This window comes from Melitaea cinxia, chromosome 1, assembly GCF_905220565.1.
Source record: "Melitaea cinxia chromosome 1, ilMelCinx1.1, whole genome shotgun sequence".
Lineage (NCBI taxonomy): Eukaryota > Metazoa > Arthropoda > Insecta > Lepidoptera > Nymphalidae > Melitaea > Melitaea cinxia.
Window position 1 is genome coordinate 13600356 of NC_059394.1, and position 24825 is coordinate 13625180.

General features: G+C 34.3%; 1 long non-coding RNA gene and 1 pseudogene across 1 annotated transcript; one reads left to right on the forward strand and one right to left on the reverse strand.

Annotated features, from left to right (window-relative positions):
- Positions 1–2649: 2649 nt before the first annotated feature.
- On the reverse strand, positions 2650–23516 carry LOC123653985 (annotated as a pseudogene).
- On the forward strand, positions 8936–9958 carry LOC123669843. The gene is made up of 2 exons (XR_006745811.1): positions 8936–9136; positions 9822–9958. It is a non-coding gene; the product is annotated as an uncharacterized LOC123669843 (long non-coding RNA).
- Positions 23517–24825: the final 1309 nt, after the last annotated feature.

The following is a 24825-nucleotide window of genomic DNA, read 5'->3' on the forward strand; positions in this document are numbered from 1 at the left end:
GCCGTAAACCTTCCTCTTGAAGCCCTCTCTCCATTGATAAAACCGCATGAAAAGCCGTTCAGTAAATTTTGAGGGAATCGATCACATACACTTTTGGGGACTTATTGTTATAATACACTAACTGTTGCCCGCGACTACGTTCGCGTGGTTATGAAGATATGCATTACTATCAAGATATTTAAGCAAATTATTTTTTTATTTCAGTCACTTGAAATGCTTATCACGCTGAGTAATTTTTTAAAAGGCAGAATTTAGTATAATTTATTAGTTATTTTTATAAAACCTCTCTATACACCACATTTTAGTTTTATTTTCAGGCTGCAGTATAAATAACCTAGCAGGCGAACTTATAGCTGCTGTATATGTTTCATACAAACTATTAACCCCAATCAAACGCCCTTCGCAGTGGAATATCAAAAAATCCGTTCTTAGCGGACGTTTACTAACTATAATCTACCTCCCTGCTAAATTACATCTTTGTCCATCTTGGATGGATGGACCATCCAGCGGTTTTTGAGTTCTCGTGATGAGTGAGTCAGTGACCTTTCTTTACGATGCATTATTTGGACTCCTTTTCACCATCTATAGAGGATACATTTTAAATTTCGTCTCTTACTTTAAAAACACAGGCCTTTCATACAAACTTCCGACCCCCGTTTTATCCTCTTACGTGTCGAGTTTCGTAAAATCCATTCTTAGCGGATGTCTACGTCCTATAAGGAGCCTAACCTGCCAAATTTTAAGTTTGTAGGTGTTATAGTTTTGGAGATTTCGTGATGAGTGACCTTTCGCTTTTATATATATATAGATTAAGTCTTTTAATGAAAAATGTGTACTATGCTAAAGTATATTATATTACACGTATAGAATACTTTTTTTATATGCAAAGTTATGGTTTGATTGAAGTATTGTCTTGTATTAATTAATATTTTATATTTTTTTATACCAATCTATTTTTGTTTCAATACACTTACTAAGTTTTTCAGTTTTGATTCAAAAGTTGTCTGGAAGAAATTGCTTTATACGATAAGGCCACCTTTTGTACTTTTTCTGGTTGTTGTAATTTTGGTATATAAAAAAGAATACATTATTATTACTTTAATCGTTTAATTTTAAAACATTTGTTCAGATTTTGTAACATTAGCGGAACCTAATCATCAAATATTTTTTTATCCATTTGCAAACTTTATAAAATCTTATTTATACTACTTGTAATATTTTGCGCAAAAAGCAAGTAAAATGGTAAACACAAAGATGTTATTCCATTATCAGGAGCTTGTGGCGAGCAAGCAAACATTAAATCGCACATCGTAGTTTGTTGAAAAATAAAGAAAACACGTAATATAGGGAAGTAGAAAGGTGCATTGAAAACATCGGTTGAAGCTCATGCACGTTCCACTGCGGCGGTTTATTCTACATTATTTCTTGGCCCTTGGTTATTATTCTATCGGTGCCCGAACACTGCGAGAGGGAATACAAATTCTAAACGTTTCCAGGCGAAAACGCTTGGCAGTCGTCTCAAAAGTTACTGATACATATTTTTCACGGTTTGTGGTAACAAATCTTTAATGGTTCTGTTTACAAGTTTCGAATTTCAAAGATATTTCACGATCTCAGGCTAAGACGTTCGTTACGAACTGTCGCCAAAATCATAAATAATAAACGGGTTTCAATTGAATTGTAAATAAAAAATATTTTCTCGTAAAACAAAAATAAAAAAAAAATTACTTAATAAATAAACATTTTTTTCATACTTAAACTATTATACATATAACCATTTTTGCCATTTTAAACAATAATTCATTATCTATAATAATAAATAATTTCTTACACTCACATTGAATATACCCCACACGAATAAATTTTAAATTTCGTTATTATAAGTTAATAAAAGTCCTAAATAAAACGAACCGGGTGGTGTAAATAATTAAGCCATGACTGGCCCATTTACAACTCCTAACGAATAACTTTTCACCCTCCTTATTGTTGCTGAAAAATTAATTTAAAGGCGAAGTTGGCAATAGGAATTAATAAATAATACTAATGGTACCTCAACACATGCATAATTAAAAATTAACCGCGCTGTTAAATGTAGTTGTCGACTTTGATTTACTCTATCAAACGCTCATACATAATATATTATGTTCTAGTGTATGTTTTTTACATTAAAATATAATGAAACATTATGAACTAGTATTACAAATATTAATTTTTTGCGTTCTAAAACGACAAGTGACATTTTACTGTCCACTAGTTGAGTACTATTAATAATATCGCAGGAACCTTAAAATTATGCGCATTCATTCAAATTTCTTTCAAGTTCAATAAGGGCAATCGAGAGTTTTCGTACAAGAAATTTTTGGGCGTCTCATCAAAATAAAGTCACTCACGGAAAATTAGCTTGATAGTAATCAAGTACAAAAATCGACCCGGGGTCCTGGACTATCAAGACGTATATATAAAGTAGAATTCATATCTTTATTTTTTGTCTATTGAAAATAATTTAATTATGACTAATTATGATGATTATGACTATTTAAAAACAAACCTCCGTAGTAAAACACGAAGCGAAGACTAATGTGAGCAACGTAGTTATAATAACTATAAACGCGCTCTAAATGTGAATCTTTAAGTATGTATATTTATAAATTTTGAATAAAAATATCAAATTTATTTCTAATTGAGCACGAAATAAATTTACAGAATATTCCAGAAATATGACTAACACAGACAAATGTTTTTATTGTTTTCAGTTTCAAGGCCACATCACGTTGAAGGTGACCTCACGGGTTCACGTCTCCCAAGGCGTAAGGTTTCTCCGCTTTAGTCTTGAGGTAATAAATTCCGTCTTTCCTGAAACGAAACAATACACTTTGATCTCAAATATGCCATCATTACTGTATTCCACCGCTTTGGTTAACTTTATTATTAAATTTTGATGAAAATTGGCTTGTAAAATATTTATTGAATTTAATAGTAAATGAGAATTAATTAACGCTTCACACTCAACGGCCCCCAGTAGAATTTTCTCCTGTGTCGGGGTCCGGAAATACACACAATATACAAGCACAATGCCCAGACCACGACAAACATACATGACGGATACAAATGTCTGTCGTGAGCGGGGATCGAACCCGCGACCGCCAGCACAACAGCCAGTGCTATGACCGCTGTGCCAACGCGTCTTCAAAATTAATTAATAAATGAAAAAATTCAAATAGAAAAAAATACAACAGTAGTCGTAGCTATGTCACTTGCACTAAATGACGAAAATATCGAGACTTCGTGTGTTAAATGCATCAAATCATCTATTTTTAGAATGAGGCAAGATCAATATAATATAGATTTTTATGTAGATAGTCATAGATATATAGACGCGTACACAATCACATATTTATATTAAAATATTCGTACTTGTACAATATGCCAAAACCTCTTTTGCATTTCAAAAAATATAATTTATATTAATCAAGATTCTGAAAATTACCCATAATGTATATCAAAGCCACCCATGATCAACTTTTCGCCCGTACCCTTACAAGAGCCATTGTAGTAAAGTTCATCGTAATCTTTACATCGAACTGCGGTGAAAGGCACGTCCGATATGATAGACTCAGCAAAGAACATATGCGCTCGGTTGTGAGCACATAAGCCTGAAATATGATTTACGGTTAAATTGGAATAATTATATTTCGAGATTAAAATATGAATTAAGTATTACAATCCTACGATTAGAAATGGCATTGGAATTTTTACTTAAAAATAATCGTAAGTAAATCGTACTTAAATACTATAATTACGAAATTATGGCCTGTTTTATATTACGTAAAAAAAGCATTTTTATTGATAAGAGACATAAATAAATAAAATCATAATATAAAAACTTTACTCATTTTACTCGCTTAGTAAAAAAAAATTAAGCAAAATACTTTGAAATTCACTAACACAAGAAAATTGTTGAAACAAACTTTTTTTGCTAAACATAACATAAATATATTAAATGTAGTCATAAATTAAAAAATGATAAGTTTAATATTTTACAGCCATTAAGAGTATATCAGTTCAATAAATTACCCCTGTAATCGATGCCACATCCTGGCTGTCGAGTACCTCCGTTGGGATAAAAATCAATGTGACCCAAAGGCGACGCAAAGCCGAGATAACCCCCACATGTGTGAATAACTTCAACGTGGCGTGCATCGTGCTTGTCCAGGCGTGCATTTTTATTCCCCAAAGTAAACAATGGTAACGCAGGATCTAAACCTACAAACAAACCGTTTAGAAAAAACCGTTTAAAATTTTGTCTGTTTGGATTTTGGCATTTCGGATTTTGTTTAGATACTAGCTTCTACCTGCGACTTCGTCCACGTGGAATAGGAACAATTCTGTTAGACATGATATTTGCAAAACTTTTACTGTTTAAGGACGCAGAAGGCACGCAGCGGAAGCTCTCAAAAAGAAAAAAAAACCCGATTTTGAAACATTCTTCATTGGTGCTCCACTCCTTTTAGTCTTAGCGTTATGATAGCCTTTAGCCTTCCTCGATAAATGGGCTATCTAACAGTGAAAGAGTTTATGAAATCGGACCAGTAGTTGCTGAGATTAGCGCGTTCAAACAAACAAACAAACTCTATAATATTAGTATAGATTTAAAGTTTACTTCTAAATTAATTTAAAAACTAATAATAAATATTCTAATTTTTTTAATTTATCTTATTGCGACTCTAATCCCTAAAATTTCATACTACTTTAATCTTAAATTTTTAAGAGAAATTAATATATATTATTGTTTGTGTACGCGCGCGCCTGACGATCGCGTGGGACGCGAGCGACGCAAAGGGGCGAGGAGTGCCGGCGACGATGCGAGCGCAGCGCCGACGAATTAAATTGTCATCCGCGACGCCGAGCCGTCAAGACTATTTTTTCTTTATCCGCGACGCCAAGCCGTCCATAGTTTTATATATTTTTGTATTTTAAACTACAATATACGATACGAAAAAATACAGTCCACTTTCATTAACCAGCATCGGGTACCAGTTTTCCCTAACCATTACGGCACAGGGCACTGGCCCCAACATATGGTTCATCGAGCCGCATAAAACATCGAAACGGCTACGTTAAAGGTCGAGCGAAAGTCACCGCCTTGCATTGTTCCTGTTCAAGTTGTTTCGCCGGAGTGAACATTGCTGCACTCATAGCTGACATTCCCGGACAAGAAGCAATTCATTAGTCAGCAGGAATACATCAGGTCTTGGATACGACAGAAGCTGCGATCATCATACATCAAGGATACACGTGAGATCGTTCCATATCCTAGTGTCATCCTATCATTCATCAATCATCATTTCATTTTCGATTCATTTCGTACCATTTTGAAATTTTATTCGTCTCATTATTTCGTAGTCTTAGATTCGTTAGATCATCATAATCAGTAACTAGATTATTCATCCAATAAAATTCTATAGATTAAATCATAATATTTTACGTAAATATTTTTATATTTTAACTTTTATAAATTTAGCATCTACCTACGTAAATAAATTATTCGCCAGCTTTTTACAATCATTAGCATTACTATTCATTAAATAATAGCTTATATCATCATTTTCATTAGTTGTAGCTCGCATTAAAATTGATTTTTTAACAAATTTGCTAATTTATAATTTTTTGTTTACAGGTCGGTATTTCAAAAATAAAATTGTACCCTTGTAGTTGCAATATTAGGCGCCTAGTTATTTTCAATAGCAATCGCATATACTAGTAGTTAGTTGCTTTACTTTATCATCAGGATTTTCAACTGTAACAAATTGCTTTTAAAATTACAATTAATTGAAGTTAAATTTGTTTCTTACGTGCTAAAACTTTAAACATTGCTTGCTTTTTGCTTATAAAAACAACCTTTAAAATAATTCTTGCAAATTAATAACTCATTGTTAATAAATTATAATAACTGAGAATAATATTTAATATTTTAATCAAAGTTAACAATGAGTCATAAACAAATAAAACATTTGATTGGACGACAAGCTATAATTAAGCGAAAGCTTATTAGCTTTAGTAATTTTTTGAAATCGCTTACACCCAGTAAACTAACTAATGATTTACAAACACAGATCGAACTTCAATTGCGTTTAGATAAAATTGAAGGTTTATACGATGATTTCGATGCTTTACAGAGTGAGCTGGACGAGTGTTCGGATATGCTTGAGGACGAGGCCCAGGGACGCGAGGCCTTCGATTGCCAGTACTACTCTCTCGTGTCTGCCGGTCGTGCCTTGATCCAGAGTCTTTCACTTCCTTCGCGGGACACTTCGGTTCCGGTTTGCTCTAATGCACATTCACACAAGCGTAAGGTTGTTGAACTTCCTAACATATAGGGTAACAGCACCAGTGGCCAGCCAGTAACCAGTGGTCAGCCTTTTGCGTCGTTTATTGGTCATAAATATTGCTACAATTAGAATAAATGAATCACGTGTACCTAAATAGAAACTTTGATTCCTCATTGAATAATATGTCACACAATAGGTGCGGCAGGGAATCAGGGGGGAGATTTAAACCCGTTCTTACAGGTGACGGCGGTTGAAAAGAGCAGTAGTGTCACGTCCGCCATATTTTTTACTTCGCGTGGTGTTCTTTTAAAAGGTAAGAAAAAACATGTTTTATTATTAAATGTGATAGGCTTTTATGCAATTTGACATTGTGTAGTACTTCATGTATTGAATTATATTAAATTTGAATAAAAATATCGCTGATTTAAGTAAATATTGTAGGGGCTGACCATTGGGTACTACTTTTTTATAAAAGATCCAATGGTCGGCCCCCCGGGGCTGTTCACTGGATTCTTGAATTATTTTTAAAATTGCGAGAAAAGGCGTCATTACAACCAATAAATTAAAATTTTCAAATTTAGTAAGGCATGTTCTTTCATATTCCACAAAAAACCCAGTGGTCAGCCGCATTTAACATTTTATTTTTACGCGGCTGGCCACTAGGTGTTGCTGATCCAGTATTCAGCCCCGATAGACTACATTTTAGTTTTACCTCAAATGGTTATAAAATGTATTTAGGTAGTTTGTATTTCAGTAATTGAGAAGATATTTTTAGCCCAAAATGTCGCCAAGACAAACTTATCCTCCAGAGAAGCTCTCTTCCACCATCGAAGCCATACGAAACGGAATGCCGATAAGAGAGGCTAGTAGAACGTTTGGAATTCTTGGAGGCACACTACAAGATCGGCTCCACCTACGTGTCCCAGAAGGTCCAAGAAAAATGGGTCCAGATTCCATTTTTAATAAAGCAGAATAAGCACTGGTAGATTTGTGTCCAAAATTAACAAAATGCGGGTTTCCTTTAAAGACTGACAATTTATTAAATACGGTCCAAGCAATAGTAAAGGCCGATGGAAGACCTAATCCTTTCGTAAATGACAGACCAGGAAAAAAATGGCTTAAATCCTTTTTTCGAAGATACCCTTCCTTATCTATACGAACAGCTGAAGAAATTTCTAAGGGACGAGCAGTAATAACAGAAGAATATATAAGAAAGTGGTTTTAAGACTTGACAGAGTTCTTAAAAAAACACGATGCTCTGAATATACTGGATGATCCTATGAGAATATTTAATGGTGATGAAACAAGTTTTATGATTTGCCCCAAAACTGGAAAAGTGATTTCTCTATCTTAGAAAGAAAATTAAAACGGGAAATAATAAAAAAAGAACACGCAGAAAAAATAGCAGCCAAACGAATTAAAAAAGTAAGCGTGAGCACTAGTAAAGTAAATAAAAAGTGAACAAGGAAAAGGAAAATAGATCTTGAGATTCAGTTCCTACTGACGAAACCCTATCCAAAGAAAATAAAAAAAGTGTGTTAAAAAATCTAAGTGTATAGGGTACCGGGAAATAATGTATATCTTAATTACAAGTAACAGTTCGGATGATTAGATAGATATGAGTACAAGATAGATATCTTCGTTGATATATAAGAGAGTTGAGACATACAAAAATAGGAAGATTATGGCTGTGATTATTTGATTGTAAATAGATTTTACTAGGTACTATTAGTAGATTTGCTAGTGGCCCTTTTCTCTTTCGTGTTATGCGTATTAAACCTAAAAGAAATTTACATAGTATATAAGTATGCACAGATACTAATGTCGTTGATTATTTTATAAATAAATATTGATGTTTTAATGATTAAGTTCTAGAAAAATAAGAACACAAATAAGTACTGTGATTGTTTAGCTATAAGAAATAAGAGAGATATAAATAATATTGTTGATTTTGATATAAATAATACTCATTTTGATCTCATGCTTATTCATAGTTATAAGGGCTGAACACTGGGTTCATCAAGGCTGATTACTGGATTTTAGAGGCTGACCACTGGCAAAAAGTGCCATATTTTGTTTGAATTTATATATATATTTTATAAAGAGAGAGGTTGTTTTTGACATATGTTGTTTAAAAACTATAATAAACAATTAATCCAATCATGTACTACGTTTCATTATCCGACGACTCCTGTAAAAATGCCAGCTTTCCAAACTTCAAAAAGTTGTTATGAGGCTGACCACTGGTGCCATTACCCTACTTGCCAGATCTTAATGATGAATATCAGTACTGGCTTGGTTCTGGGCATACGATGAACACTTCAGTGCATTCGGATATCACTATTGAACATTTAAATGAATTTCATGAGCTAGATGGTACTGCAGGCGTACTTAATACGACTCCAATTAAAACTCAAACTTCTGATATCAGTAATCAGCCCCTTAATAGTTCACAGTCACGCTCTCTTATAATGGAGTCTGATTCTAGGGACTATAAGGGAGGCAACAATAACATAATTTTATCTGACGTCATTCCTTCTACTTATGGTAATTTAAATAACATACAGATACCCTCGCCGTTCTGTATTCCATCAATAATCAAAATACTTAAGAAATCACCCACGACTTTAGGGCATTCTTTTCTTCTAACTCTACGCAGATTTTTATTTTTAGAATATAGTTTATATCAAAATATAAAAAAGTTTCTCAAATTCCAAATCGTGTGGTATCCTTTCCAAGGACTATCCCGCAGATATCGCTTCACGAAGGTTAAGAACAGACCTGCTTGGTGTCTTCTTTATACGATGGTCAGTGTTTTCTTTTTCGTTTAATAAAACGATATATTTTGTAATTTAATTTCTAGATTTATAATATTTTCAAAATATCAACGTATTATTTCCCTTTATTCATCATACCAGCCAGTAATGATAGTACATCTAGAAAAAATACAGCAAACATAAAAAATTTTACGTTTGTGAGTTTGTATGTTTAGCTTGCTGGGACAGGGACAGGGACTTTGCGTTTATAGCATGTTTTGGACCTGACGAAGGAAGCTTTTAATTTATTTTAGATTCGCTTTAGGTTTATTTATAGGTTAGATTTGTTACAAGGTGCATTTTATGCCTTGTCAGTACTTCTTAAACGGCTCTCACCGGCAGACACGACTGAGGAAGGTATAAGGTTTACATTTCTTTCAACCTATTCTATGTTTTGAGTTTAACGTTTCTGGACTACGAAGAAATGAACACATTATTCATTCAATTAGAGTTAATATTAAATTCACGTCCCCTTACACTTTTGCCCAACAATCCGTCTGATCTTTGTCCTTTAACACCAGCTCATCTCCTTATTGGACGATCTCTCTTATTCGCACCGCAGTCTGTGATCACTGTCACCAAAATCTCATCTCTTGCGAGATTCAACAGAATCCAACTACTCAAGCAACACTTTTGGAATCGGTTCTCTAATGAATATGTTACTTTACTTCAGCAGAACACAAAGTGGATGCTATCGCAAGAGACGCTGAAGGAGGGTGCATTGGTTGTGATAAAGAACAAGTCCTGTCAACCAGTCATGTGGTTGCTGGGGCGAATTGTTCGAGTGCTTACGAGTGAAGATGGAGTTGCAAGGGTGGCAGACATTCGCACCAGGAAGGTCGCAACCAGACGAGTCTTCAACATGATATATGCCCTCCCCGCCGACTGTAAATATTGAAGACGACTCTTCAACGCGGGGAGTATGTTTGTGTACGCGCGCGCCTGACGATCGCGTGGGACGCGAGCGACGCAAAGGGGCGAGGAGTGCCGGCGACGATGCGAGCGCAGCGCCGACGAATTAAATTGTCATCCGCGACGCCGAGCCGTCAAGACTATTTTTTCTTTATCCGCGACGCCAAGCCGTCCATAGTTTTATATATTTTTGTATTTTAAACTACAATATACGATACGAAAAAATACAGTCCACTTTCATCAACCAGCATCGGGTACCAGTTTTCCCTAACCATTACGGCACAGGGCACTGGCCCCAACAATTATAAATAATATAACTATATCGTACCTTGGAACAACTTGGCAATATACATATGAGAGGAGCTTAGCTGATGGATAAACAAACAAGGTCTAACATAAATTTACAAGTTATATATACGAGTACTTTAAAAGCTGGTCCAAGTGACTTTAAATTTATAGAAACACTTTCGTGAATGTTTTCTCGATTCTAGATATCGCAACATTCATCAGTTCATTTTAATTTTCAAACAGTCAGACAAAAGTGTACGAACTGCTAAGTAATGACAGAAATACTACGGCCATGACGATTCAGCTACTCTTTTGAATATTTTCTCATTCAAACTACACGTACTTGTGGTTCTTTATTTTTAAAATGAAAATGTAAGATGAGAATCTTAATATTAACAAAAAAAAAGTTATTTTTCTTTATCTACGATACGTGAAAAGCTTGTATGAATCGATACAAGAATATGAAAAAAATTATATTTCAAGCCTTTTCTAGGGTGTTTAAAAATTTTCAATTTCATTCCTTTTATATTTAAATGTTACTATAACTTATCTTTCTAAATAAGAACGAATCACCGAAAGGTATGTACGTGCATGACTTCCAAATGACAAACGTTTTCGTTCATTGTTTAGGAATTTACAAATCTTTATATTCACAAAAACAAAATATAAGGGTACAACAAATTTCACCGGGTCAGCTTGGTTAAGATAATTTCTCATTTTTTGCTCAATATTCTAAAAGAAAACTTTATATTCTTTCTATTATAACAAGTACAAATAAAATTACCTGTAATTGTGTCGATTGGACCTTTTTTGATATAGGCTCCTGCTATTCCAACGACATGGGCGCCTAAACTGTGTCCAATAAGATGTACATCGTCCATTGACACTCCTTCGCCGATTAAGAAATTAAGGAACTCAGTTAAGACTCTTCCGACCATGGCAACATTATAACTAGCCAGGATATAGTTAACATTGGCTGCATTCCCCCAATCCACTACTATTATGTTTAAATCGCTAACATTTAGATAAGCTGAAAACAAGATATACAAAGAAGAAAGATTTATCATTAACATATCATAGACTAAAATTTTCTTTTTGAGATCGTTCTAAAGTCCAGTATACTCTAGAATTCTAACCAAACTGATCCGAGTTCTGAGACCGGTGTCGAGCCCGCTAAACCATGCTGTAAACGCATTGGTTGAATTCCTGGCCCTAGTAAAAGCTAATCGAGACTTGGCCACTTGCAAAGAGATCCAGCAGACCTACCAGCGAGGTAGCGAAAAGCTATTTTTGGTGCTACTCAATGAGGTGGAGGCAGCCATATGCATAAATATATACGATACGTCTCAGATTATTAAAGGACAAATCTCAGGAAAATGACTGACAACCAGACCAGAAATAAATATTTATATAAGCAGAAATATTTACTCTGAGCAGGAATCTAACCAGCGACCGTCGGTGTTTAGGCGCCGCCTACATGGCACACGCACTATTATACCAAAATGTATAATAGTGCGTGTCACATAACATGCGATAGATAAACGAAAATTTTTGAGGCGATAAAATAAAAGCTTCACTTTAAAATAAAATAAAAATAAACATTGTAATAAATTGTAACAGATAAATTCCGTCAGTATCGAGTCACGTCCTAGCTTTACAATGCAGTAACAGGATTGTCGATCTGAAGTTTGAATAATAAATCGCCCGTAGGATAAACATAATTATGATGTTCAACAAAAAAAAAACAAGCTAATAATATATTATCTATACCAAACAAACTGTGTGAGGTGGGGTGGAGCGTACTCGGACATGTACAGGTTGGAGTGCGGGGTGCGGTAGGGGGCTCGAGTTCATCCCGGCTCTTCAATCTCTACATGAACCGGCTGATCGGTGAGTTCAGTATCACCAATGTTGAATGTCATGTTTATGGAGTTAGTATGAATAATATCAGCTATGCGGATGACATGGTGCTGCTGAGCCCATCCATTGGAGCTCTTCGAGATCTATTGGCAATATGTGAATCCTATGGGGTAGCTCACGGGCTAAGGTATAATGCAGTGAAAAATGAGCTTATGTAATTTTAGTGTTATTTAATTGGATTTTGATTTAGTATAATTTGTTTTGTCACAATTATTGAAACTAACATAGTTAAGGAAAAAAATGTAACTAACAAAAATATGGATATACATACGTCTGAAATAAGTTATAATTATATTATTATTATTATTATCCATTTCAATACCTTGATTTCCGAATAGACGTGGATCAAACTCAACTATACAGACGAAAATAAAAAATCAAAACCATGCTTTTCATTTTGTTCAAGTCTATGAAACTATGTCTTAGTTTTAAAATTCTGTGGCGTAGTAATTTCCTAATTTGTAGTAAGATTTTACAATTGTGTCATTTTTTTAATCCTATTTTTATTTTATCTAGATGAGTAGCCCACACAAAGTTCAAAAAAAAATTTAATCTACAAAGGTTCGTGCGGCCTGAAAATGAATGTTAATAAAACACGTGACCACAGCCTATGTTTGATATCACATATTTTCTACCGAAATAAAAAGGCTTTTCCAAGAGTGCATCAAAAAAAAAACGAATTATCATGTCTAAAGTCACAAGAGAGAACACAAACAATTATTTTAAAAGATCGGGAATTTATGCAGTAAAATTAGTCTCCTTTTGATCCGTAAATAGTATGACTGAAGCTCTAAAAAGATCGTAATGACGAGAAGCAATTTACATTAAAGATATAAAAGCCGGCCGACAGTACAGCACTTTGCGACCTTCCGTCGCTTAGTTCAGTTTCCTGACACAGCTCCGGTTTCAGAGCAAAATGTGTATCGAGTTCACATTAAGCTATACGAGTATAGAAATCTAGTATTTTTATATAGTTCTGGATAAGGTTATCAAAAATAAGCTAAGTCTGTTCAAATTTTTAAAAGCAATTAACTATATAAATCAAATTTGGGTAATTTAAACAATATTTAACTATTGACAATCTTTATGAAATTGAGTTTTCCATGCTATTCTACGCATATCATTAAAGCAATATAAATCACTCGAAAAAATATCATAATTATGTAATGTGTAATATTTTGTTATCACCCTTCTAAAGCATTAATTTAATTTATATATTTGAATTTGTTTATTTTTAATCAAAAACCCACAATATATAAATGCTACATCTACCTAACGTCATTTCAGATATGAAAAAGCAGCCATATAAACTACCATTCCTCGTGTCGAAAACATTTGATTCGCCGTTTAACAAAAGTTTCTAAAGACTCCTTAGACTTGCTGAAATATCTGCTTATTCGTTTTCTATTAAAACCAAAAATGAAAATTGAAAATTTTACCGAAGTAGAACACAACAGAAAATACCCAAGCTCAAATCTAAAGCAGCCCGATTGGGAAAATAGCTCCGCTTACAGAAGATCACACCTAAATAATACTGCTTTCAAGCAGTAATGTATTCCTGTGGTGAGTAAGGTGACCAGAGCTCCTGAGGGTGTTTAGGGGTAGGGCCGGCAACGCGCTTGCGATGCTTTTTGTGTTGCAAGCTTCTATAGGCTTCTATAGTAAGCCGTTCGCTTGTTTGTCGTCCTAGTTGTATAAATAAATAAATAAAAAGAAATATCATAATTTACGTTCAGCTATTCCATTATTAAATTTTTTATTTACTTGAAATAACTATGTCGGATTTTTAAACTAACTTATTTACCTAATTACTTTCGTATTAAATATTTCAATCACCGTAATAGTATGAGCTTTGTGGTTACGGCAGTAAAAAATATAGCCACCCCCTCTCTTACCGTGGGTGTCGTAAGAGGCGACTAAGGGATAACACAGTTTCACTACTACCTTGGAACTTAAAAAGCCGACCGACACAGGCTGGCAGCAGTGTCTTCGGTGCGACAAAGCCACTCCTACGATCAACAACCCGCCTGCCCAGCGTGGTGACTATGGGCAAACACATGCGTTCGCGCCATTTTTTTGTTTCGTTCCTGAAGTAATAATATACGTAATAACTACGTTTATTAATTTTATTAATTAATTATACTTTATGATGAGATATGCATATCACCACTTATTTTTTAAAATAAGGATTAACAAGTCAATATTTATTACGTCTACAGAATATCAAGAATACTTACAAGCACCTAAAAATGTTAGTGTATAGCGTATTATACTTTCTTGGTCAATGGTAAATTATCCTTAAATGTTCAAAGTGGTTAAAATCTTTTTAGTTAATCACATCAGGTCCATTAAGAAAGACACTATATTACTTCATTGTATAGAGAGGAACGTAGTACTCTACGCCGTGTAGTATTGGCAAATCTTAATATTAAAATTCTGTGTCTTGGTAAAAGTTTCATAGCCTGGCAATACCGATATATCTCTTATAATAATATTAATCATTTATAATTAATTGACATAAAACATTACATAAGTAATAGAGAATATTATAAATGCATCTTAGAGTCTGTGTACCTTCTTTAATAGATTCCGGCATTGGTCCATCTCCGTGGTTGAGCCAACCGTGTGCTAAAACTTTCACCTTGTTATTGAAGTTGAAGTTCGAGTTGCGCAGATTGGACGAATCGTTAGTTTTGAGAACTTGGTACTCGTAAGGGTTCCGTCTGCAATGTGTTCAAAAGAGGAACGATAAAACTTTAATTAAAGCACTGAATAGATAAGTAAATAGAAAGAAACTCATCTTCTATCTAATCGTATAGGTACGTAATAAATGAACTTTTAACCATTATTTACTTAACTACTGGTACTTCGTACTTTTTCGTTAATAATATAGCTTTAAAATTTAAATCATATTTATGTACTTTATCATAACATCATTAAGATTTCTTTTCATTTGTAATAACAACAATGTAACAAAGCCAGCCCTGCGGTCACCAACCCGCCTGCCCAGCGTGGTGACTATGGGCAACACACATGAGTTCACGCATTTTTGGCGCGAACTTGTGAAGGTCCAGCAGTGGACTGCAATAGGCTGGAATGATGATGATGATGATGATGTAATAATAAAATCTTCTACCTTGGATGTCACTACAAAATCACACTCACACAGTTTAAGCATGTGTCATGTTAGTCTTGTAGTTGTAGTTAGTAAAATATTGTTTATTATTTGTGTACGTATTTCAAATGCATTAGAAAAATATTTAATTATACGCCTACATCAGAAACGTGCTCTTCGTATACTTATGAAATTTTCTTAATTTAAATTTAGTTTAGGTATATGAAATATTAAATTTATATGTCAGACAAATTAATAAATAATGAAATAAATATGTCTACCTCGTAAATAGTCGAAATTCAACGTCCTGCTCTTGGACCCAGCCCCACAGTCTCGTATCATTCGCTGATGGTACCGGTGCGTGGGTCTGCACGCTGGCGAGCCACACCGGGTCGTAAGGAGTCGGTGCATCCCACCTTATTGCAGTTACTGTAAAAAATAAATAATTTATATATACAAAAAAAAGCGTCCAGCGTTTCAGCTAGTTATACCTATAAAAACGAGTAGCTAAATGTGTTGGTAAGCATTAAACTCGAGCACGACTCGAGAAATTTTGACATTTTTGTGTTGGAACGGACTCTAATACTTGTACAAATTCCTTATGAATGATCTTATGATCATTATTAAAAAAAAATGTACGCAAATTGTAAAATTACAGTTAACATAAAGATTATTTAAGCTTTACCTTCTTGAGTATGGAAGTCACACAGGACAAAGTCTGAGGAATTAGTTCAGGATAAATAAATTATATTACTTTTTATTTTTGTGTTATGCAGATATGTTTTTACGTATCCGTAATTGTTGTGGCATGTGTTACAAATTGTAATAACCAATTTATACGTACATTATTATATTATATCGCTTTGGCGAAACGAGGGTATCATAAATGAACACACTTCAAGCTAATTCGCGATTAACTGATTCATAGATTGCTATTTAATTTAGATACGTATCGATACGATAAACTTTATTTGTAACTAAAATATCGAACATTTTTTAGACGAAGAACAATCTTCTTTGATTTTCATGAAATTTAGTATGCAGGGGTTTTCGGGGGAGATAAATAAATCTAGCTAGGATTCATTCAAATATAATGACTTTTCTTCTCTTTTCAACAGATCCTTTGTAACTTCTACCATATTTTCGCTAGAGATATTCGACATTGAAAGCGAAGCTTATAAAAAGTGCACAAGATATATAACAGGTTAAGTCGGTTATAATAACTATGCCAGTGAAAAACAAATAAGGAACAATTGAAAACAAAAAAGAAAATGTTGAAATTAATTATTAATTTTGCTTTAAAAGAAAATGTGTTGTGCACGCCTTCAAATTTGTGTTTTTATAAGAAATTTCAATATATATATGTTTCAATCATACCCATTTGTTAGTTAATTAAACAAGGTTTCATTTAGTATGCAACACGTTACATACTATCGTTTATTTTTAAAGCTATTTATGTAAAAAGCATTTCAGCTCTCCTCGGTCTCCCTTACACATATAGAACCTTATTGTTTTGAAGAGGCTTAAAATATTTTAAAGCCTTCCGGACGAACGAAAGCACAGATCAGTCTGTAAGATCCCGCTGATAGGCATAGGCCTCTTTCTCCGTGTAGGAGAAGTATTGGAACTTAATCCACCACGCTGATCCACAGTAGCTTGGCGGATATATTCCCTGCTATGAGTAACGATAGCTATCAGGTATTTATGATAACAACTGGGAGCGACAGTGTAAAGTTTACTCTGAGGCACGGTGGAGAAACCTACAAGGATAGACATCCAATCCGGAAAGGAATATTTGTGCGAATACAAATATCTATCTCGAGCGGGAATCGAACCCGCAAACCGTCCTTGTTCTAGACGACGACACGTATCACTACACCGGAGCGGTTTTTACTTAACGGACAATATTTAAATATTATTTATTTAATCAATAGGGGAGACCGAGGCTAAAAGTTAAAAGACAATTGAATTTTGGTAAGTAGGGTTTGGTCACCTTTCTGAGTAGACAGCCATTAAGAAACATTTCCAAAAATTCTACGTTTGAGGAGGCGAAACAGATACTCAAAGTTTTTATGGAAAGTCCGTCAGTTTTAAAGTTAGAAACAAGTTTAAAATCTGTTAAAAAGACTTTGTAACATAACAAATAATATTTCAAATATTTTGAAGTAAATTCTTATAAAGAATTATTTATAATAAATGCTCTTATTTGACCTACTAATATAACAGTTTCATGGTGGTGGTACTGTTCTACAAAAGAAGCGATAAGTCTCTCTTGAAGAATTACAGACCGATCTCACTTCTGATCCACGTACTATAAGCTGTTTCGAGGGTCGTTACGAATCGTCTCGCCACTCGATGAATTCCAACCACCAGAGCAGGCTGGGTTTTAAAATGACTACAGCCCCGTAGACCACATCCACAGCCGCTGTGACCGTCAATATCCAAGACCAGCGAACGTGACCCATTTTCCTTCATCGCGGTGTAAGACAGGGCGATGCAATTTGCTAAAACTGTTTACCACTGCGCTGGTGGATGTCTTTAAGAGGTTAGGTTAGGGGGGGGGGGGGCAGCAACGTCAACGGCGAATACATCTCGCACCTTCGTTTTTTTTCGATGATATCGTCATCTTTGCGGAGACGTTGGATAAGCTAGGCCAAACAGTGTGTAACAACCAAGTAATACCGAGACTGGTATCGGTCTATGGTACACTCCTCGAAGTTATTCGGGATTATGTTGACCTAGGCCATACCATCCAACTAGATCGCAACAACTTCGAGAAGGAGAATGATAAGTTGGGCGGCATTTGGCAGGCTTCGTCAAGTCTTCACTTCGAAGATTCCGCAATGCTTGAAGACAAAAGTCCTGCCTGTGTTAAGATACAAAGCCGCGACGTGGACTGACGAAGAAATTGGTCCACAAGTTTAAAGTCGCTCAACTTGTAATGGGACGGGCTATGCTTGGAGTTTCTCTCAAAGATTAGGATTAGAATAAGACTATCCGCGAAAGAACGAAAGTAACCAACATAGCCCTCAGGATTAGCAAGTTGAGGTGGCAGTGGGCTGGTCATCTGTATCACAGGTCCAATGGCCGTTGGAACAGACGTGTCTTGAAGTGGAAACCGCATCTTGACAAACGCAGTGTGGGACATCCTCCAGCCCGTTGGACATACGATCTACGTAAGATTGCCAGTGTAGGCTGGATAAGGATTGCGGAAAACCGGGATGTCTGGCGCGAACTTGGGGAGGCCTATGTCCAGCAGTGGACTACAATAGGCTAAACCAACTGAACACAATAGTTAGTCATAAACCTCAGTCAATGTGTCATATATTATCAACTCTATCATCTCTCATTTATCCAAAAAAAAAACGATTAAATAAATTAATCTATTTTTCAAAAGAGTAACTGCGGAGTTTCTTGCCGATTCTTCTCTGCAGAATCTACATTCCGAATCGGTGGTAGCTTTACTTCTACAAATATAATAATTTATTTTTAAAGTTTTAATTTGTAAAATGACGATTCGAAAGTGCTCTTGGAGTCTATTTGAATGAAGCTGTTTTTGATTTTGAATCATATAATTAAAAATATATAATACTTACGTGAATTTAAGGAAAAAATAGCCCCTCACAAAAATTATTTTCTTAACCGACTTCAAAAAGGAGGAGGATATATATATAAATGTTTATTTATTTATTTATTTATTAAATAATCGGGGATAACTTTGTTGCTTATGAACCCATTTTTATAATTCTCTTTTTGTTGGAAAAGAGAATTATCCCAAGTGTGATACCATGATAAGGAAAGCAGGACTTAATGATGGAATCGCAGAGAATTCGAGGGAAACCTAGTAGTAAAAAAGTCGTAGTAAAGTCGGTTTTTTGTTTGCAAGCAAACACAATTATGTGTTGGATAGCCCATTTACCGAACCAATTCGAACCAGCACTATCTGAGATTAGCGCGTTTAAACAAACAAACAAACAAACTTCTCATCTTTATAATCTATACATATAATAAAATGGTAGGAAAGTCAAGTGTAGTATAAAAGAATACTTGGGGTGTGATCTACAATCGATACCGAAGCCAAAAATATAGTTTTTAGAATTTTTGTCTATTTGTCTGGTTGTGCTGTGTGGCTACGGCACTAAAGAATTTAGCCACCCCCTCTCTTCCCGTGGGTGTCGTAAGAGGCGACTAAGGGATAACAAGGTTCCACAACCACCTTGGAACTTAAAAAGCCGACCGATGGCGGGATAACCATCCAACTGCTGGCTTTGAAATACACAGGCCGAAGAGGGGCAGCAGCGTCTTCGGTGCGGCAAAGCCAGTACTGCGGTTACCAACCCGCCTGCCCAGCGTGGTGACTATGGGCAAAACACATGAGTTCACGTTATTTTTGGCGTAAACTTGTGGAGGCCTATGTCCAGCAGTGGACTGTATAGGCTGTAATGATGATGATGATGATGTCTGTTTGTCTGTATGTATGTCCGGGATAAACTCGCATATTTGAATGTTGTTGTTATTATGTTAATAACCATGCTATATAAGCTAGCTTCACACTATAAAAATCACGCAATATAAGTAACTAAGCCGATAAACATAATTAAATGAATATTAGTAGACAAGACAATTTTAAAGCAGCGTCATCTATGAGGTTTTTCTGTAGATATGAAATGTAAAGAAGAAACGGGTAAATTAATGTCATTTTAAAAGGCATAATTTATCGTAGGTATTTTTGGTGCTTTATAGCGTTCACGCAGACAACGTTGCGGGCAGCAGCTAGTAATACTATAAATATGTAGTAACGTTATTTTGTAATGACAAAATAGTATCAATTATGTATGACAAATAATTGTGTAGTTCGCTTGCGTACCTACGAACAAGGTAGCAGCTAGTAAGTCAGCTTGAATAAATATTTAAACAATTAACTCTCACATCGGAAATGGTGACAAAAGATTTGCATCTTTAAATTAACATTCAAAAATGATACACATGCCTATTTATATCATTTGTAGTTTCACTTTTTTCAAAAGTGTGAAAGTTATATAGAGTCACTTTACAATGTACCTACTATTTATACATAATTATGTGTTTAGAAAAACGTTCCTTTGTATTTTTCTAACATTTTTAACTCTTATATATATATATATATATATATATATTACTGTTCTATTTTAATCCTGAATACTTTAATATTTTTGTCGAAATTAACACACCGCATAACATTTTCTTTATTAGTTATGTCTTTAAACGCCTTATCTAAAAAACAAATAATGTGATCTAAAAGAACATGTTCCGTTACTTTTAACGGGCTGGAGTTTAGGTTAGGAGTTGAAAACACGTCACTCCGATACTGTAGAATGATGAACACACATGTCTCATACACTTCATTCCATGACAATCTCATGTATAAGAATTTGATTGGTTCGTGGTTACAGTTAGGAATGGCTTTGCATCTTCTGTTGGGTTATGGTACTAATTGTCGTTCCGAGTCTGAGTGTCGTGTATATATATATACAATATATATAAGAGAGATAAGTTCGCCCTTGCCAACTTCCTTTATTATTATGACTATTGTAAAATTTACTTAGTGCAATAAAGAATATATATATGACCTTATACGTGTAATATTTATATGTACATCATTAAAATAATTGTATTTGCTCGCAAACGAAAAAAAAACCGACTTCAATTACATCGACGAGTAATACGACGTAGATCGACGAAAAAATAGTCAAGTAACTACGCGTTATCAAAGATTACTCAAAAAGTAGTTATCAGATCTCGATAAAATTTAAATGTGACCACATGATAAACATCCGCTTTCGATAAAATTAAAAATTATCAAAATCGGTACACCCAGTAAAAAGTTATTGCGGATTTTCAAGAGTTTTCCTCGATTTCTCTGGGATCTTATCATCAGATTCTGGTTTCCTTATCATGGTAGCAAACTAGAAATATCTCCTTTCCAATAAAAAAAGAAATATCAAAATCGGTACATCCAGTAGAAAGTTATGCGGTATAATACAACGTAGGTCGACGAAAAAAGCGTCAAGTAAAAACGCATTATTAGATATAACTCGACAAGTAGTTGTTAGATCTCAAATAAATTTAAATGGGACCAATTGGCACACACCACCTTTCGATTAAAAAAAATTTGTCGAAATCGGTCCACCCGGTCAAAAGTTCTGATGTAACATACATAAAAAAAAATACAGTCGAATTGAGAACCTCTTCCTTTTTTGGAAGTCGGTTAAAAATAGATTTACTACTACGGGCTGATCTTACCTAAAACTCAGGCATAATGTGGGCTACATTCTGAAAACCAAACGGTTGTGAACACGCTTAAAAAACTTATGACGTTAAAGTTAAATTACTATTTAATGAGTAAACTTTTATTTTACGTCCGTACTTGTTTTTGTAATATAAAAACGCTTAAAAGTATGTATACCTAATATATTTCGCTACAAATATTGTCGTAAACGTATACCTTATGAGTCGCTTTTAAGGAACTTCAAACTGCTCGACTTGAAATCTAGACGACTGCAACTAGAAGCTATGTTGCTTTACGATCTTTGTAATAATAAGTATGATTGCATGGACATTGTAAGCAAAATTAGATATTCTGTGCCTTCTCGCGCTCATTTGCGACCATCCCGCCGTTACCAATTTTTTGCAGTGAAGCGATCTCGTACGAATGCAGGTATCCGTTCCCCGTTAAATCGAATGTTTGATACATATAATAGTAAATTTTATACATTAGACATTTTTGCCAATTGTAATGATGCATATACGAGCCAGATTATTAATATTCTGAATGGACAACCTTAACGCACAAGTCACTTACACGCATAATATACCTATGTTGAAGAAAATATGTATGTATATAAAAGAATATTTAAAACTACTATATTAGTGTATTTGTATATGTTTAGGTATGTGGGTGTATATATATATATTATGTATATGTATATATATTTTATAGTCTATATCTATATGTGAGTACATATGTATTATATATTTTGATTAAGACTTATCAAATTCAATTATAGAAACAATGAATTGTAAGACAGGTTCACCATTTGCAATTTGATTATGTTCAATGTGACCATCAGTGTTGAGTTTGCAATAACTTAAATTGTAATACTTACATTTAATGTTAATGTCTATTGTAAACTTGTTTGTGGTTCCAATAAATAAATAAAAAAAAAAAAAAAAAAAAAAAAAAAAAAAGCTTACAACCCACGTGCTTTATCCACAACACTATAAAAAAATTGTAAGATAATCTGGAACTTTTTTTATACACAATTTTAAAAGGATAGACATGCTTGAAAAAAAAAAAACTACGTTTGATGAAAAGATTCAATTCACGAGAAGTCACAGTTTATTTTTATACATGTACTCGTATTATACGAATAGGTATTACTATGAGTAGGTATACGTAGCAAAAACTCTTATGCTCGTAAAACAATAAAAAAACACTTTGATTTACCTATACCAAGGATTATCAGAAAGCAAAAATGAAAAACTGGTGCAATATTTGAATTTCTTTCATAAATGTAGAGCTTATAGATGTTTAATTTATTAAAACCGACTGAAAAAATTAAGATTTTTTTTTTCAGAAATCTTCTTTTCTTTTGTTTTGGTATAATTTTATTATAATATAATTAGACTTAAATTCACAAACCTGTGCAAACAATAAACGCGAACCAAATCATTCCAACTGGTTTCTTGAGTCACTCACATTAGTCTCAAAGGGGGCAAAATAAACTCTCGAACCGTTTAACGAAAACGTGTAAAGCTTTAAGCGGATTAAAACGTTCATTTTGAAGCTAAATCTAATTGGTGAACCGACGGCGAGGACTTCAACATTTTCACTGACAGCCCGAAGCAAAGTTAGAATTTAAATTTGTATAGCGGTATATCGAGAAGCATTAGGATTCACAGAACGCATTGGAGTCTTTCCTACCGATCATATTAATCAAATGTACCCATTAAATACGAGAATATTTTAAGGGTTTTTAAAGACTTTAAAATACTGCTTTCATAAAATATTTGATTGGTAGGCATAAAGATTTATAAAATTCCTATAACTGAACCAAGGAAGTTAAATTATCATGCAAATTAACCTTTAATAACCATTTAACCTTATATTATTTTTGAAAGTTTATTTTTATCAATTAAAATTTAATATTTTAGTTATTGACTTGTATTAGAAAACGCGTGGGCGCAACGGTCACAATACTGGTTTAAGGCAGTTGCGGTTGCGGGCGCAATCCCCGCCCAGTTCAAACGTTCGTATCAGCCGTCAGAGGCGGCTCATCCTAAAGAGGGCTGGTGCAATGCATTCCCAATATAATTACCTGTGTAATTTTTAATCCTATATTTCTTTATATTAAATACTGTACTATACTATATCAAATTATTTCTATTCTACTATACAATAGTAGTAAGTTATACGAGTGGGGCGCCAGTGATTGCGTTCCAATGAAACGAAGTTTAGTACGATTCCTAGCACTGTATTCAATTAGTGCGAAAAAGGCAGAACGACGTGAAGTAAAAGAAATACGCGAAATTAGCCTAATCTGGAGCACAGCTCACGCGCGACGTCGCAGGTTCGGCCGTGCGGTATGCGGCGTGCGGGGTGTGCCAAACGCCACGGGTATAATTTGCCTAAAATTATACGCTGTCGCCCTTCTTATGTGTACAAACAAACTTGTTGGCTTCCTCAGTTATTTAGCAATTTTTCTTTTATATAAGTAATTATTGCGCCACATTTTGTGTTAAACGATACAATTTGAAAGATACAGTGTATCTTTTTTTAAAATTATAAAAAGACTCAAAATGTGCCTTGAACTGAAATTGTACTTACTAATTACTCAAAAATGTAGTACGAAAACTAAATCTTTTATGCGTGTTTTTAAATCTGAACAATATTTCAAAATATTTTGTTTGTGTGGATGTGAAGAGAGCAATAAATGATTTTGTTTTCCGTGTCTGGTGTTTCGAGCTGGCGCCTGCAGTGGTGGTTGATCTGCATGGTCTATACAAATAAATCAACGGTAAGCTCGACACAGAAGCTAATCCTAGTGGGCTCCCACTTGAAACACGTTGAGTGTGAGCCGTTTATTTATTTATTGCAATGCTCAACAAAAGAAAAATATCTGAGTTTATGAATAGATGATACAATTGACTTGGAAAGGACACGTAGAACGCGTTAGAACCAAGCGACTACCTATACTGGGTGCATTGAAAAAGGTATCAAACTACATTCCAAATAAAGTACGAATGACAATTTATAACACCTTAGTTAAATCTAGCATTTAATACTTAATAGAACTGTGGGGATGTGAAGCTAAGACAAATTTAATGCCGTTACAAAGAATTCAAAGTAAAGTTATCAAAGTGCTATTTCGCTATCCCATCAATCAATAAATTGTATCAAGAAACA